A 15,784-nucleotide genomic window follows, 5' to 3' on the forward strand; every position below is an offset into this window, starting at 1 on the left:
CTAGGAAAACAAAGACCAGTTTTGAAAAGGCAACCGGGGGCCGTTGTAAAGGCTGCCGCACAAAGGACGCCTTTCTCTTGCCCGGTTGGCTGCTCAAGGCTGGGCAGGGCGCCTTCCTTTGGTCGCCAAATGGATTGTGTGGTGGAAAAACTCCAGGAACGGCTGAGGGCAGCGCGGCCTCAAAGGAAGAAGGGAAGAAATGGAGGAGGGAGGGAGGGAAAGGAAGGAAAGAAGGAGATATGGGAAGGAAAGAAGGAACAGAACAGAGCTCGGTGTTGTGATTCAGGGTCAGCCTGTGGGTTCGGCAGTTGGGTCGGACGACTCAGAAGAGGAGGAGGGGGGTGTTGAAGGCCTTGCTGAGTGGGTTGAAGATCTTGCTGATGATAGCCCTCAGCCAGGCCCCTCCCACTTGGTCACCACGGAGACCCAGCTGTGTGAGCCTGACAGCGTGGATGAAGATGACCCACAGCTGGCCCTGTTCAAGGATGCCCGATGCAGGAGGCAGTCAATTAGGAGTAAACAGAGGAAGGCAATGGGGCTTCTCGGAAGGAGGCAGAGAGAAGCCACGCCCTGAACTCTATATAAGGGGAATGTGTGGGGAGGGCTGGTTTGCTGAAGGCAACCACTCGGATGGTTCATGTTTCTTAAAGCTCCTGTTTCTTGGTTCGTGTCTTGTTTGTTTTTGTAGCTATAAATTGGGCAGGCGTAGTTCCAGCCTCTTGCCGTTTGTGGAGGGGTTGTCCCTGCCTTTTCTGCAGGGCCGGTAGCAGGCTGGTACAGAACACTCGGATGGTCTTCTCGCCCACCCTCCCATCCCCACTCAAGCAGGATATTGTGCAGTGGGTTCTGGGGAGCAGAAAAGACGCCGAGACGATGAGTAGAGCATGGCAGATCTTTATTCGGTGGAAGTGACTGTACTAGGGGAATAGGGGTTACCTGCCCTCCTTTTATACCTGGCCAGGTGAGCAGCCGGCCAATCGGTTTGAACCACTGTTTCCCGCCAGAACTGGGTTCCCGCCAGAACAGTTTCAGTTCAACGCCCCCTGGTGGTGACTGCTATGTAAATGCGTATGTGTTCCCTTCACCTGGATACATAACACAGGAGACCCTAATACCACTCCAGTCTCGTCTCTTCTTAAAATTTGTCTCCAGGGATGGAGCACCCACAAATTCTGGAGACAAGACCTTCCGCTGGTTAATTGTTCTATCAGGAAATTTCTCTTTGGTTCTAGATTGCCTCGATCAGTTTCCATCCGTTGCTTCTTGCCCTGCCCTCAGGTGCTTTGGAGAACAGGTGGAACCCCCCGCCCCACCCCCCAATCCTCTGCGGGGCAGTCTTGGGCTGCTCCGGTCATTCGTTCCTGAAGAAATTCCCGACTGTTAATAAAAATGATGAATCATTTTTTTAATCAATGAATAAACTCCACTGGCCATTAATTAATGAGAGGTAATGATGGGTGGTACTCCACTAGTGATGTAACTACAACTGGTCATTGGTTGATTAATGAAGCAATTAAGACTGGTCATTAATTAAGAAAGCATGAGTGGTCATTCATCAATTGAGAAATTATTAGAACTTCATGTAACCCTGATTCTATCCCTTTGCTGGCTTTCTTGGCTGCTGCCGCACACTGTTAGCTCACACTGAAGTGATTGTCCACTAGGACTCAATTAATTACAACTGGCTGTCAATTAATTTAGGTCTCCCCTCGTTCCCCTTCACTGGGGCAGAAGGTCCGAACGTCCTGTCCAAAAGAAGACGGGGACCAGCCATGTGGCTACCAGTCTCAGGTCCTCCTCCCAGCCCAGCCCGAGTTCGAATCCAGCACCAGCCCCACCCTGCAGGCGTACACCCACCAGCTGGCCTGCATGGAGCACGAACTGGCGCACTTCCTGAGCGAGGTGCGCAATCGGCAGGGCACCCCGGGGGCCAAGGCAGGGAAGGAGAGGGACCCCCTCAATCTGAAGAAGGGGGGCTTGGGCAAACTGCGCATCACCGTCTATGAAATTGCCGACAGTGAGCAGCCGGAGCCGGCCTGTGGCAGAGGACGCAAGAAGAAGCTCAAGTAGAGAAGGGGGGCAGCACGAAACACCGAGGCGGGCCCAGCGGGGCGGCTGACAGCCCGAATGAAGGGGGCTAAGGAGTCACTGGGTCTCACGATTCGTCTTGCGACATTTATTAGGAATAAATTAGGAGCCGAATCGAGACGAGTCCAGGTAGAGTTCTTCTGTGTGCCGGTCAGGTCACTGCAAAGCTGGGTGCGATGCCAGGCGTCGGAGCAGGGTGGTGGAGATGCCCTCATGGGTTGCCCTGTGTTCAGTGGCTCTCCTGGATGCTCACGGTCTCTTTCTTTTTTTTATTTTGATGATTCTCCTGGGCAAAGTCAGCTGCCCGCAGCCCTCTGGCATGGGGAAGCATGTTTGGGCTGGTGAAATTCCATCTCTAGAGTACGCGGCCTTGAAGATGCCAGCACGGACCGGATTCCAGCCATCACCCCCCTTCCCGATTTCCCATCACAAAGGTATGCAGCTTTATTGGCCAGGTGTTCCCCCCTCCCTTTCCCTGCTTGATGGCAGGATGCCAGCCAGGCGCCAAGCCGAAGGCGGTGGATCTGGCAGCGACATCGGTCCGCGTGGGGGCCGAGGGGGCCTCTGCCCAGCCTCACGGCGGTCTTAGCCAGGATGTGATGCGCCCAAGAGGGTCTCCCTCATCCGTTGCTCTTTGTTTCATCCGTTCCGTCGGATCCAATTCTCTGTCTGAACAAGTCCGAGCGCTTTTCTTGGCCTGGGAAAGAAGGATTGGCCTAAGAAAGGAGGGAGGGGGGAAGGAAGGAAGGGAGGAAGACAGGAAGGAAGGGAGGGAGGGAGGGAGGGAGGGAGGTTTCTGTGCCTATTGGAGGACTAGAACTCCTGGTTATCGGACCAAAGTCACTTAGCCGGCTGTCGTGCGGATTTCAGGAATAGAAGTTGCCATTTCTTGGTTGTTGGCCCAAAGGTACACAACTGACTGGTGTGCGTATTGCACGACTGGAACTCACCACCCACTGTCCTGCCTTAACAACCAGATGCACCTAGCATCTTCTGGTTATTGGCCCAAAGTCAAGAAGTTATCTTTCTTCTATAAAGTTCCACAAATACTCACCTTCCCCTGGTTATTGGGGTAAAGCCATGAAGCTGGCTATCCTGAATAAAAAAAAAGAAATATTCAACTTCTGGTTATTACCCCAAAGTCAGGAAGTCGTTTCTCTTGCATAAAGTTCCACAAATACTCACCTTCCCTTGGTTACTGGCCAAAGTCTGGAAGCTGGGTGCCCTGCATAAGATCAAGAAATACTCACATTCTCCTGCGTATTAGCGCAAAGTCATCATGTTGGCTGTCCTGTATAAGGAAACAGAAATGTTCACCGTCTTCTGGTTATTGGCCCAAAGTCAAGAAGTTTTCTTTCTTCTTCAAAGTTCCACAAATACTCACCTTCTCCTGATGATTGGCCAAAGTCTGGAAGCTGGGTGCCCTGTATAAGATCAACAAATACTCACATTCTCCTGGGTATTAGCGCAAAGTCATAAGGTTGGATGTCCTGTATAAGAAAACAGAAATATTCACCGTCTTCTGGTTATTAGCCCAAAGTCAATAAGTTTTCGTTCTTCTATAAAGTTCCACAAATACTCACCTTCTCCTGATGATTGCCCAATGTCTGGAAGCTAGGTGCCCTCCATAAGATTCCATAAATACTCACCTTCTCCTGGTTGTTGCACAAAATCGTCAAGCTGGTTGTCCTGTATAAGGAAACAGGAATATTCACCATCTTCTGGTTACTGGCCCAAAGTCAAGAAGTTTTCATTCTTCTATAAAGTTCCACAAATACTCACCTTCTCCTGGTTACTGGCCAAAGTCTGGAAGCTGGGTGCCCTGCATAAGATCAAGAAATACTCACATTCTCCTGCGTATTAGCGCAAAGTCATCAGGTTGGATGTCCTGTATAAGGAAACAGGAATATTCACCATCTTCTGGTTATTGGCCCAAAGTCAGGATGTTATTTTTCTTCTATAAAGTTCCACAAATACTCACCTTCTCCTGGTTATTGGGGCAAAGCCATGAAGCTGGCTGTCCTGTATAAGGAAAAAAGAAATATTCACCATCTTCTGGTTATTGGCCCAAAGTTAAGAAGATTTATTTCTTGTATAAAGTTCCACAAATACTCACCTTCTCCTGATGATTGGCCAATGTCTGGAAGCTACTGTAGGTGTCCTCCATAAGAGTCCATAAATACTCACCTTTTCCTGGTTATTGCACAAAATCATCAAGCTGGCTGTCCTGTATAAGGAAACAGGAATATTCACCAACTTCTGGTTATTGGCCCAAAGTCAGGATGTTATTTTTCTTCTATAAAGTTCCACAAATACTCACCTTCTCCTGGTTATTGGGGCAAAGCCATGAAGCTGGCTGTCCTGTATAAGGAAAAAAGAAATATTCACTATCTTCTGGTTATTAGCCCAAAGGCAGGAGGTTGTCTCTATTGCATTGTTGTTGTTGTGAGTTGCGAAGTCGTGTCCGACCCTTCGTGATCCCATGGACCATGTTCCTCCAGGCCTTCCTGTCCTCTACCATCTTCTGGAGTCCATTTAGGCTCACGCCTCCTGCTTCAGTGACTCCATCCAGCCACCTCCTTCTCTGTCGTCCCCTTCTTCTCTTGCCCTCCATCTTTCCCAGCATGAGGCTCTTCTCCAGTGAGTCCTTCCTTCTCATGAGGTGGCCAAAGGATTTGAGTTTCAACTTCAGGATCTGGCCTTATAAAGAGCAGTCAGGGTTGATCTCCTCTAGGACTGACCGGTTTGATCACCTTGCAGTCCAAGGAACTCGCAGGAGTCTTCTCCAGCACCCTAGTTCAAAACCCTCCATTCTTTGGCGCTCAGCCTTTCTTATGGTCCAACTTTCACTGCCATACATTGCAACTGGGAAGACCATAGCCTTGACTATACACCCTTTTGTTGGCAGGGTGATGTCTCTGCTTTTTAGTGTGCTGTCTAGATTTGCCATGGCTTTCCTCCCCAGGAGCAAGCTTCTTTTAATATCTTGGCTACAGTCCCCATCTGCAGTGATCTTGGAGCCCAGGAAAATAAAATCTGTCACTACCTCCATTTCTTCCCCATCTATTTGCCAGGAATTGAGAGGGCCGGATGCCATGATCTTGGTTTTCTTAATGTTAAGTTTCAAGCCAACTTTTGCACTCTCCTTCTTCACCCACAACAAGAGGCTCTTTAGTTCCTCTTCACTTTCTGCCATTAGAGTGGTATCATCTGCATATCTTAGGTTGTTGATATTTCTCCCGGCAATCTTAATTCCAACTTTTGATTCATCTAGCCCTGCCTTTCTCATGATGTGCTCTGCATATATGTTAAATAGGCAGGGTGACAGTACACAGCCTTGCCGGACTCCTTTCCCAATTTTGAACCAATCAGTGCTTCCGTGTCCAGTTCTCACTGTTGCTTCTTGACCCTCATATAGGTTTCTCAAGAGACAAATAAGATGGTCTGGTACTCCCATCTCTTTAAGAAGTTGCCATAGTTAGTTGTGATCCACACAATCAAATGCTTTAGCATAGTCAATGAAGCAGAAGTAGATGTTTTTCTGGAAATCCCTAGCTTTCTCCATGATCCAGCGTATGTTGGCAATTTGATCTCTAGTTCCTCTGCCTCTTCGAAATCCTGCCTGTACTTCTGGTGGTTCTCGATCCACATACTGCTGGAGTCTAGCTTGTAGGATTTTAAGCATAACTTTACTAGCATGTGAAATGAGTTGAGTTTTCCAAATTTGCTGGCAAATTGAGTATAGCACTTTTACTGCATCGTCTTTTAAGATTTTGAATAGCTCAGCTGGAATACTGTCACCTCCACTAGCTTTGTTGTCGCTCAGATTTCCTAAGGCCCACTTCACGTTCATGTTCTCAGATGTCTGGCTCGAGGTCAGTGACCACCTCATTGCGGCTATCAGGGACGTGAAGCTCGTTCTTGTATAGTTCTTCTGTAAAATTTTTCCACCTCTTCTTAATCTCTTCTGCCTCTGTTAGGTCCCTGCCATTTTGGTCCTTTATCATGCCCATTTTTGCATGAAACGTTCCCTTCATCTCTCCAATTTTCTTGAAGAGATCTCTGATCCTCCCTATTCTATTGTTTTCTTCTATTTTTTTGCACTGTTCATTTAAGAAGGCATTCTTATCTCTTCTAGCTATTCTCTGGAATTCTGCATTCAATTGGGCATATCTTTCTTTTTCTCCCTTGCATTTCGCTTCCCTCCTTTCCTCTGCTATTTGCAAAGCTTCCTGAGACAGCCATTTTGCTTTCTTGCATTTCTTTTTCTTTGGGATGGTTTTGGTTGCTACCTGTTCTACAATGTTGCGAACCTCTGTCCATAGTTCTTCAGGCACTCTGTCTATCAGATCTAATTCCTTAAATCTATTTGTCACCTCTACTGTATATTCAACAGGGATATGATTTAATTCATACCTGAGTGGCCTAGTGCTTTTCCCTACTTTCTTCAGTTTAAGCCTAAACTTTGCAATGAGAAGCTCATGGTCTGAGCCACAGTCAGCTCCTGACTGTATAGAGATTCTCCATCTTTGGCAGCAGAGCACATAGTCAATCTGATTTCTGTGTTGACCGTCTGGTGATGTCCATGTGTAGAGCTGTCTCTTGGGTTGTTGGAAAAGAGTGTTTGCTATGACCATCGTATTCCCTTGACAAAATTCTATCAGCCTGTGCCCTGCTTCATTTTGTACTCCAAGGCCAAACTTGCCTGTTATTCCGGTTATTGTTTGGCTTCCTACTTTAGCATTCCAATCCCCCATGATGATAAGGACATCTTTTTTTGGTACTGTCCATAGGGTTTTCATGGTAAAGATACTGGAGTGGGTTGCCATTTCCTTCTCCAGTGGATCACGTTTTGTCAGAACTCTCTGCTACGACCTGTCCGTCTTGGGTGGCCCTGCACGGCATAGCTCATAGCTTCATTGAATTACGCAAGCCCCTTCGCCACTACAAGGCAGTAATCCATGAAGGGGTTCTCTTGCATAAAGTTCAACAAATACTCACCTTCCCTTGGTTATTGGCCAAAGACTGGAAGTTAGGTGCTATGCATAAGATTCCATAAATACTCACCTTCTCCTGGTTATTGGCCAAAGTCTGGAAGCTGGGTGCCCTGTATAAGTTCAACAAATACTCACCTTCTCCTGGGTATTAGCGCAAAGTCATCAAGTTGGCTGTCCTGTATAAGGAAACTGGAATACTCACCATCTTCTGGTTATTGGCCCAACGTCAAGAAGTTTTCTTTCTTGTATAAAGTTCCACAAATACTCACCTTCTCCTGATGATTGGCCAAAGTCTGGAAGCTAGGTGCCCTGCATAAGATTCCATAAATTCCTGGTTATTGGCCCAAAATCATCAGGTTAGATGTCCTGTATAAGGAAACCGGAATACTCACCATCTTCTGGTTATTGGCCCAAAGTCATCAAGCTGCCTGTTGCTTGTACTGTTGGTCTAGAACTCTCCGTGCCTATCGCTGGAGTTGAACACACCCTCTCCTGGCGTTTGCCCCAGTCACCCAGCTGGCTTTCCTGCCTGTTACAGGGCTAGAACTCCCCGTCACCTGGTTTCTAGCTGGCTACTTTGACCTCTAAATGAGATTGGGACTATCCTTGCCATCCTCTCCCAACTCTTTGGGCTCTTGAGCCAAGGTGGCATTTCCTGGCAACCTGCCCCGAAAGGACAGCTCTTCCCCCCCCCATTGGCTGATGCTTAGACAATGACCTTTGTGGAGTCATTTCTGACTGAGGTCACAATGGAGGGAGGGGAGGGGGGGCAGAGGGGCTGCAATTGCCAGGGAAGACCCAGCCATCCCCACCCAGGCCAGATCCCCACTGCCCAAAGTTGTCGGCATGGCTGCCCAAAGCCTTCGGGGTCACCTCTTCCACTCGGGTCCTTCTGGATGGGTGGGGGTCCAAAGCCCCACATGAGAAGCAGCTGAAGGCCTGACCAGAACCCCTGCCATGGGGGGCTCCTGGGTGCCTCTGAGGACCCTCCTGGGTGGCTGCTGTGCTTGGACCATCCTCTTCATCGTCTAGAAGGGGGTAGGGGTTGTGGGGTTAAGGCGTTGCCCCCCCCAATCCCTGGCGCCCAGGAGGAGGAGCAGCAGGCGGGCCCTTTAATTTATCCCAATAATGTTCGGGTCGGTCATGTGACTGAGCCTATTCATGACCGCCCCAAGTTATGTCCTTGATGGGCAGCCTTCACTATGGTCGTAACTCGAGGACCTGTATAACATATCATTTTAGCTTTCATTGGTTAAAATTCTAAGCCGCCCCACGTCATTTTATATAGAGGAAAGCTTTCTAATTCAAAATAATGAAAAGTGGGTCTCATTTGTACAAAATGCAGTGAGTTTTAAAAAAAGTGATAGTTCTGGAAATGCATATTTACTTGAATAATAATAATAACTTTTTTAAAAAGCTAAGTAGAACATCGCCGGAAATTAAGAGTGAAAACACGGTGCACAAATAAAGTTGTTGTTAGCTGCGAAGTCGTGTCTGATCCTTTGAGACCCCATGGACAACGTTCCTCCAGGCCTTCCTGTCTTCTACTGTAATGTATTGGGCTTGCTTGTTAACACCACGTGGTAACGGCTGGTAGGTTGCTGGAGCAGGGAGCTAGCTAACGGCTCCCAGCATCTCAGACAACCCGTCTGCAGCACTGCTATTGGTTGCCCCTAGGCGGCAATAGGTTGCTTCAAACCTATTGCCCGCCACCTAGGGGCCAAGGTATAAATTGCTGCAGCTGCAACCCTGTTGTCTAATTCAGATCCTGCAAGCAATAAACCATGATTGTTTGCTGAACTCACTCGCCTCGTCTTCATTCCTGCACAACGAACCCAGTCCACAACATCTACCATCTTCTGGAGTCCCTTTAAGCTCACGCCTCCTGCTTCAGTGATTCCATCCAGCCACCTCCTTCTCTGTCGTCCCCTTCTTCTCTTGCCCTCAATCTTTCCCAGCATGAGGCTCTTCTCCAGTGAGTCCTTCCTTCTCATGAGGTGGCCAAAGGATTTGAATTTCCACTTCAGGATCTGGCCTTCTAAAGAGCAGTCCGGGTTGATCTCCTCTAGGACTGACCGGTTTGATCGCCTTGCAGTCCAAAGGACTCGCAGGAGTCTTCTCCAGCACTGTAGTTCAAAGGCCTCAATTCTTTGGCGCTCAGCCTTTCTTATGGTCCAACTTTCACTGCCATACATTGCAACTGGGAAGTCCACAGCCTTGACTATACGCACTTTTGTCGCCAGCGTGACGTCTCTGCTTTTTAGTCTGCTGTCTAGATTTGCCATGGCTTTCCTCCCCACGAGCAAGCGTCTTTTAATTTCTTCGCTACAGTCCCCATCTGTGGTGATCTTGGAGCCCAGGAAAATAAAATCTGTCACTACCTCCATTTCTTCCCCATCTATTTGCCAGGAATTGAGAGGGTCGGATAACATGATCTTGGTTTGAAACTTAACATTAAGAAAACTTAACAAATCAAGTACAAATTCATAAAGTACAGTGATCGTATTTCCTTGGAAAAAGTAAAGGACAAATCTGAAAAAGGGCAAAGCTGAAAGAGCATGGGAAAAAAACATGTTCGTAACTTTGCTTTACAAAGGAAAACTCGAGAGCAAAACCAAGAAAATCATTAATTAAATTATATTTAAAGGAGAACTTCCTGAAATAAAGACTGCAGGTCATTGTATTTGCAAATCATAGTCTTCCCACCTCATTTGCACCCTGTGGTAGCCAACAGTGTCCCTAGAATTGGTGTTACACAACCAAACTGGCTCTTGTTCACCAACACACAAATCGGTGCATTTCTCACACATTGGAGCAATCTTCAAGGGCCGTCCCAAGGAAAGCGACTTGCAGTCATCCAGCTTCAATCTGGCAGACTAATTGAAGCGGTTTGGCCACAAGCCTTGTCAGTGGGGGGATTCCTAAAAAAAACCCAAATCCATCAGTATTTTGCACTACAGGTAGTCCTTGATTTACAGCCCAACATTTCTGTTGCTAAGCGAGACAGTTGTTCAGTGAGTTTTGCCCCATTTTACGACCTTTGAGGGTGTCAACTTATTTTCTTGTCCAGAAGGCAGGACAAGAAACAACGGATGGAAACTAACCCAGGAGAGAAGCAACCTAACAGTGAGAATAATCAACCAGTGGAACAGCTTGCCACCAGAAGTTGGGGGTGCCCCATCACTGGAGATTTTTAAGAAGAGACTGGACAGCCACATGTCTGAAATGGCACAGGGTTTCCTGCTTGAGCAGGGGGCTGGACTAGAAGACCTTCAAGGTCCCTTCCAGCTCTATTCTGATTGACTATTATATCCCATAGATATACATATGCGAGGGACGCGGTGGCTCAGTGGGTGAGGACGCTGAGCTTGTCGATCAGAAGGTCGGCAGTTTGGCGGGTCGAATCCCGAGTGCCGCGTAGCAGAGTGAGCACCTGTTACTCGTCCCAGCTTCTGCCAACCTAGCAGTTCGAAAGCACGTAAAAACGCAAGTAGAAAAACAGGGACCACTCCGGTGGGAAGGTAACGGCGTTCCGTGCGCCTTTGGCGTCTAGTCATGCCGGCCACATGACCACGGAGACGTCCTCGGACAAGCGCTGGCTCTTCGGATTTGAAACGGAGATGAGCACCGGCCCCTAGAGTCGGAAACGACTAGAATGCCTGTGCGGGGGAACCTTTACCTTTAATTTAATAATAATAATAATACCTTATACATATGCAGCGTACACCAGAAGACAAAATGGTTGACGGAGCTTACTATATCTAGCCTATTGAAGAGAAGGATTAGGGGGGCATGATAGCAGTCTTCCAGAGGACAGGAGAAGAAGTAATGGGTGGAAGCTGTTCAGAAGTAAGGAGAAGCTTCCTAACAGTGAGAATAATTCCCCAGTGGAACAGCTTGCCACCAGAAGTTGTGGCTGCTCCATCACTGGAGGTTTTTAAGAAGAGACTGGACAGCCATTTGTCCCAAGTGGTCTAGGGCCCTAGGATCTCCTTCTTGAGCCGGGGGTTGGACTAGAAGACCTCCAAGGTCCCTTCCAGCTCTACTCTGATTCAACTGCAAAGCGAAGGGTCAGAGAAACCCAGATCTGGGGGTCGAAACCCACCCCGGATTGGCCAGACTTTGGTTGGTTCAGCGCTTTGGGGAGAGACTGCGCTGCCCGTCCGCGGCCAGCAGGGGGCAGCGCGAGGCCAGCTTTTCCTCACGGCGCTCCTTCCTTCGCCCCCTCCCCGCCGGGTTTTCTCCCTGCCTTTCAGACGTGCTTTGCAAGCCAGAGACGCGGGGAAAGGGATGAGAGTGGGGAATTGAGGAGGGGGCTTCGGGGTGGGGGGGAGGTGGGACATGGGGAGGGGCAAGCCAGGATGGGTGGGTCTCTCAGGGAGGTCGTTGGAAGTCTCTTTTTGGGGGAGGGGGTGCAAAAAACAACCTGGGGAGAAGCGACTGCTCCTTTCGTGCAAAGCAGCAAGACACGCGTCGAGAGGGACGCGTCCGGAGCCAGCAGTTAGTTCTTGACAGTAGGGGTGGTAGGAGAGCTGGGGAGGGGTCTTCCTATCCCACCTACCCACCCACTCCCGGTCACAGTTTGGATGGCCTTTTTTTTTGTTTTTCTTCTTGGGTCCCATCCAGCTTTCCAAATGAAAGGAATCTCAGCGCTAGTAGTGGGCTAGTAGTGGCCAGGAGGAGAATTCCTCTGGGCATGGGCAGAAGGCACCCCCTCCTTGTTCGATTTGTGTCGGGAAACAAGGAGGAAAGTGATGCCGCTTAAACTGACCCCACTCAAGCCCCCCACTGCCAATATCTCAGGGGTTGCCCCAAAGAAGAGGAGGGGGTCAACCTGTTCTCCAGAGCACCCGAAGGCAGGAAAAGAAGCAATGGATGGAAACTAGTCAAGGAGAGAAGCAACCTGGAACTAAGGAGAAACTTCCTTACAGTGAGGACAATTAACCAGTGGAACAACCTGCCTCCAGAGGTGGTGAATGCTCCAACACTGGAAGCTTTTAAGAAGAGACTGGACAGCCGTTTGTCTGAAATGGTATAGGGTGTCCTGCCTGAGCAGGGGGTTGGACTAGATGACCTCCAAGGTCCCTTCCAACTTTATATTATTATTATTATTATTATTATTATTATTATTATTATTATTATTATTATTATTATTATTATTATTATTATTATTAACACACCCAGCACATTCACACCAAGTGGGTTCATAAGCTCCCTGTTGCACATCCTTGACTGGTTGTGTCTCTGTGTGTGTGTGTATGTGACCTTGCCAAACCTACCACTTACATTCACCCCCTAAGTAAACCCGGTTTCCCTTTGCTCGTGTTTTGTGTTTGTCTCGGACAAGAGTTATGCAAACATTTGTGCAAACCCTGAACATGGCTGCATTCAGCTGCTAGGTCAGCCTGTTGCACCCTTGCTGGGGGAGTGGGTTAATTTTGGAGTGTGTGTGTGTGTGGGGGGGTGGCAGCTGTGAGTGGTAGAAACGTGCGCCAGAAACACCCCCCCCCCTGCAATAAATCCAAAGAGGAAAAAGGATTCTGGTTTTATGACTCCGCATCGGTTCCAATTCTGTAAAATTAGAATTTCCAAAGAGAAGCTGAATCTGGCTTAGATTTCCCTTCCTTTTCCTCCCCGGCGGGGGGTGGAGGGGGAGGGGGGTGGAGAACATTGCATTAAATATGAATTATTTCCATTTTAATGCTGGGTGAAGGAGACGCATATAAAAGACATTTCCATTATAATGGAAGGCAGAGATAAGCAATCGCTGTCAATCTCAATTACTTAACCCTCCCTCCCCCCCCCATTTTCACAACTTCTTAAGAACAAGGACCCTAGGTGCAGCAGTGGGCTAATGCCTCCTTAAGTAACACCAGCTGCCTGCAATTAGCGCAGGTTCGAGTCCCACCAGGCTCAAGGTTGACTCAGCCTTCCATCCTTCCCAGGTAGGTCAAATGAGGACCCAGATTGTTGGGGGCAATAAGCTTTGTAATAATGCCGCTTGGGGGGCCCCCGAAAGCCCTAATAAGCAGGCATATACATAGAATGAAGGCTATTGCTAAGCACATTGATTTGTGCTTTAGATTGTAAGCCGCCCTGAGTCTTCGGAGAAGGGCGGGATATAAATGGGATTTTTAAAAAAAAATGGCTGAAAAGGAGTAGTTGCAGGAAATATTTATTTATTTTATTTATTTATTTTAATTCCATTTATATCCCGCCCTTCTCCGAAGACTCAGGGCGGCTTACAAGCTTAGCAGTCCTGGCTTCCAGGGCCAGGGGATCGGAGCCCTTTCAGGTCATTTGAAAGAAACACACTCAGGTTGCCAACCTCTCCGTTCAGTGGAATTCCTGCTTCTCCTGTTGCCATTGTTCGATTAATCATTTCTCGATTAATTACATTCCTGGCTGGGCCAGGACAGGAAACGGACCGTTCAAATACCACGAAGTGAAAATTAAAAAAATAATCTGGAGCTTGTCCGTACCTTTTGCAAAGCAACATGGGTTAGGAAAGACGCTTCCCTTAAATTCTGTTTCAAAAAGTTCATGAGTTTTGCAAATTTTTTGTCAAGAGTGGGAAATGTGCCACTGGACTTTTTTGTTCCATTGTTCAATAGGGATTTTTTTTTTCCGAAGTTCCTGAGTTTGAGCGCAAGACATATCAGATAAAAGGAAGCTTTTCAAAGTGTTTCTAGGCCTGATTTGCTGTGACTAAAAACCATTTTAGAGAAAGAGAGAAGAAGGCAGTCGTGGGAAGTGAAGCATATGTTTTCCTTCTCCCTCCCCATTCCTTTTTCTTTCCGTGCTGTGGTGTTTTTTTTTTAGATTGTATACAGGTAGTCCTCAACGTCTGACCACAATTCAGCCCCAAATTTCTGTGGCTCAGAATTCCCCAGCCAGTTATGCTTTAAGAGGGCTGGAGGAAAAAGAAAAATTGCACAGGCCAAGAGGATTTGCCTCCAGTCTCCTGTGCAGGGGTAGGCAACCTTGGCTCTTTTATGACTCGTGGACTTCAACTCCCAGAATTCCTGAGCCAGCATGTGGGGGAACTATGGCCCCCTCATGACTTGTGGACTTCAACTGCCAGAATTCCTCAGCCAGCATGTGGGGAAACTATGGCTCCTTCATGACTCGTGGACTTCAACTCCCAGAATTCCTGAGCCAGCATGTGGGGGAACTATGGCCCCCTCATGACTTGTGGACTTCAACTGCCAGAATTCCTCAGCCAGCATGTGGGGAAACTATGGCTCCTTCATGACTCGTGGACTTCAACTCCCAGAATTCCTGAGCCAGCATGGCTCAGCTTGGAAACCTCTCCCTTTCCCCTCAGCGTGGCTGGCTGAGGAATTCTGGAAGTTGAAGTCCGTGAGTCATAAAAGACCCAAGGTTGCCTACCCCTGGTCTAGGCCAACCTTGGCTCTTTTTTTGACTTGTGGACTTCAACTCCCAGAATTCCTCAGCCAGCACGCCTCAGCTTGGAAACCTCAGGAATTCTGGGAGTTGAAGTCCACAAGTCATAAAGCGGCCTAGGCTTGGCCAGGGGTAGGCAACCTTGTCTCTTTTATGACTCATGGACTTCAACTCCCAGAATTCCTGAGCCAGCATGGGGGAAATATGGCCCCTTCATGACTTGTGGACTTCAACTCCCAGAATTCCTGAGCCAGCATGGGGGAAATATGGCCCCTTCATGACTTGTGGACTTCAACTCCCAGGATTCCTCAGCCAGCATGGGGGAACTATGGCCCCTTCATGACTCGTGGACTTCAACTCCCAGAATTCCTGAGCCAGCATGGCTCAGCTTGGAAACCTCTTCCTTTCCCCTCAGCATGGCTGGCTGAGGATTTCTGGGAGTTGAAGTCTGTGAGTCATAAAAGAGCCAAGGTTGCCTACCCCTGGTCTAGGCCAACCTTGGCTCTTTTCATGACTTGTGGACTTCAACTCCCAGAATTCCTCAGCCAGCATGGGGGAACTATGGCCCCTTCATGACTTGCGTACTTCAACTCCCAGAATTCCTCAGCCAGCCTGGCTCAGCTTGGAAACCTCTCCCTTTCCCCTCAGCATGGCTGGCTCAGGAATTCTGGGAGTTGAGGTCCACAGGTCATAAAAGAGCCAAGGTTGCCTAGCCCTGGAAGGATCCATTGAGGATTAATTCAAAAGGGAAATGACAGAGAAATGAGTCACCAGGGAAACAGATTGACCCCAAAAGGAGTGGATGGGCAGAACGTCTGTAGTGCAGATGGGTCCTCCTCGGCTGCAGCCTCCCCGGGGTCACATGGTCAAAATCCAGACATTTGTCAACGGACTCGTATTTATGACGGTTGCGCTATCCTGAGGTCGTGGGATCCTCTTTTGGGACCTTCTGATAGTCAGTCAGCGGGGAAGCCAGGTTCATTTCACAACTGTGTGACTACCTTAACAACTGCCGTGATTCAGTTAACAAACTGTGGCCAGAAAGGTCGTAAAATGGGGCAAAACTCACTCAACAGCTGTCTTGGTTAGCGGCTGAAATTTTGGTCTCAGTTGTGGTCGTACGTTGAGGACTGCCTGTAGAATAAATGGTCAGCCAAACTTAACCTCAAAGAGTTCTTTTTTGGGTCTAGTGGGGTGCCGAAGTTTTAAACACACAACACACACACCTGAAACAGCTGGGCTGGTTTGTAGTGGCCAACCTGGGCCCAGACGGGTGGGTAGCCCAGGTGGCA

This window comes from Vipera ursinii (assembly GCF_947247035.1).
Source record: "Vipera ursinii genome assembly, chromosome: 15".
Classification (NCBI taxonomy): Eukaryota; Metazoa; Chordata; class Lepidosauria; order Squamata; family Viperidae; genus Vipera; species Vipera ursinii.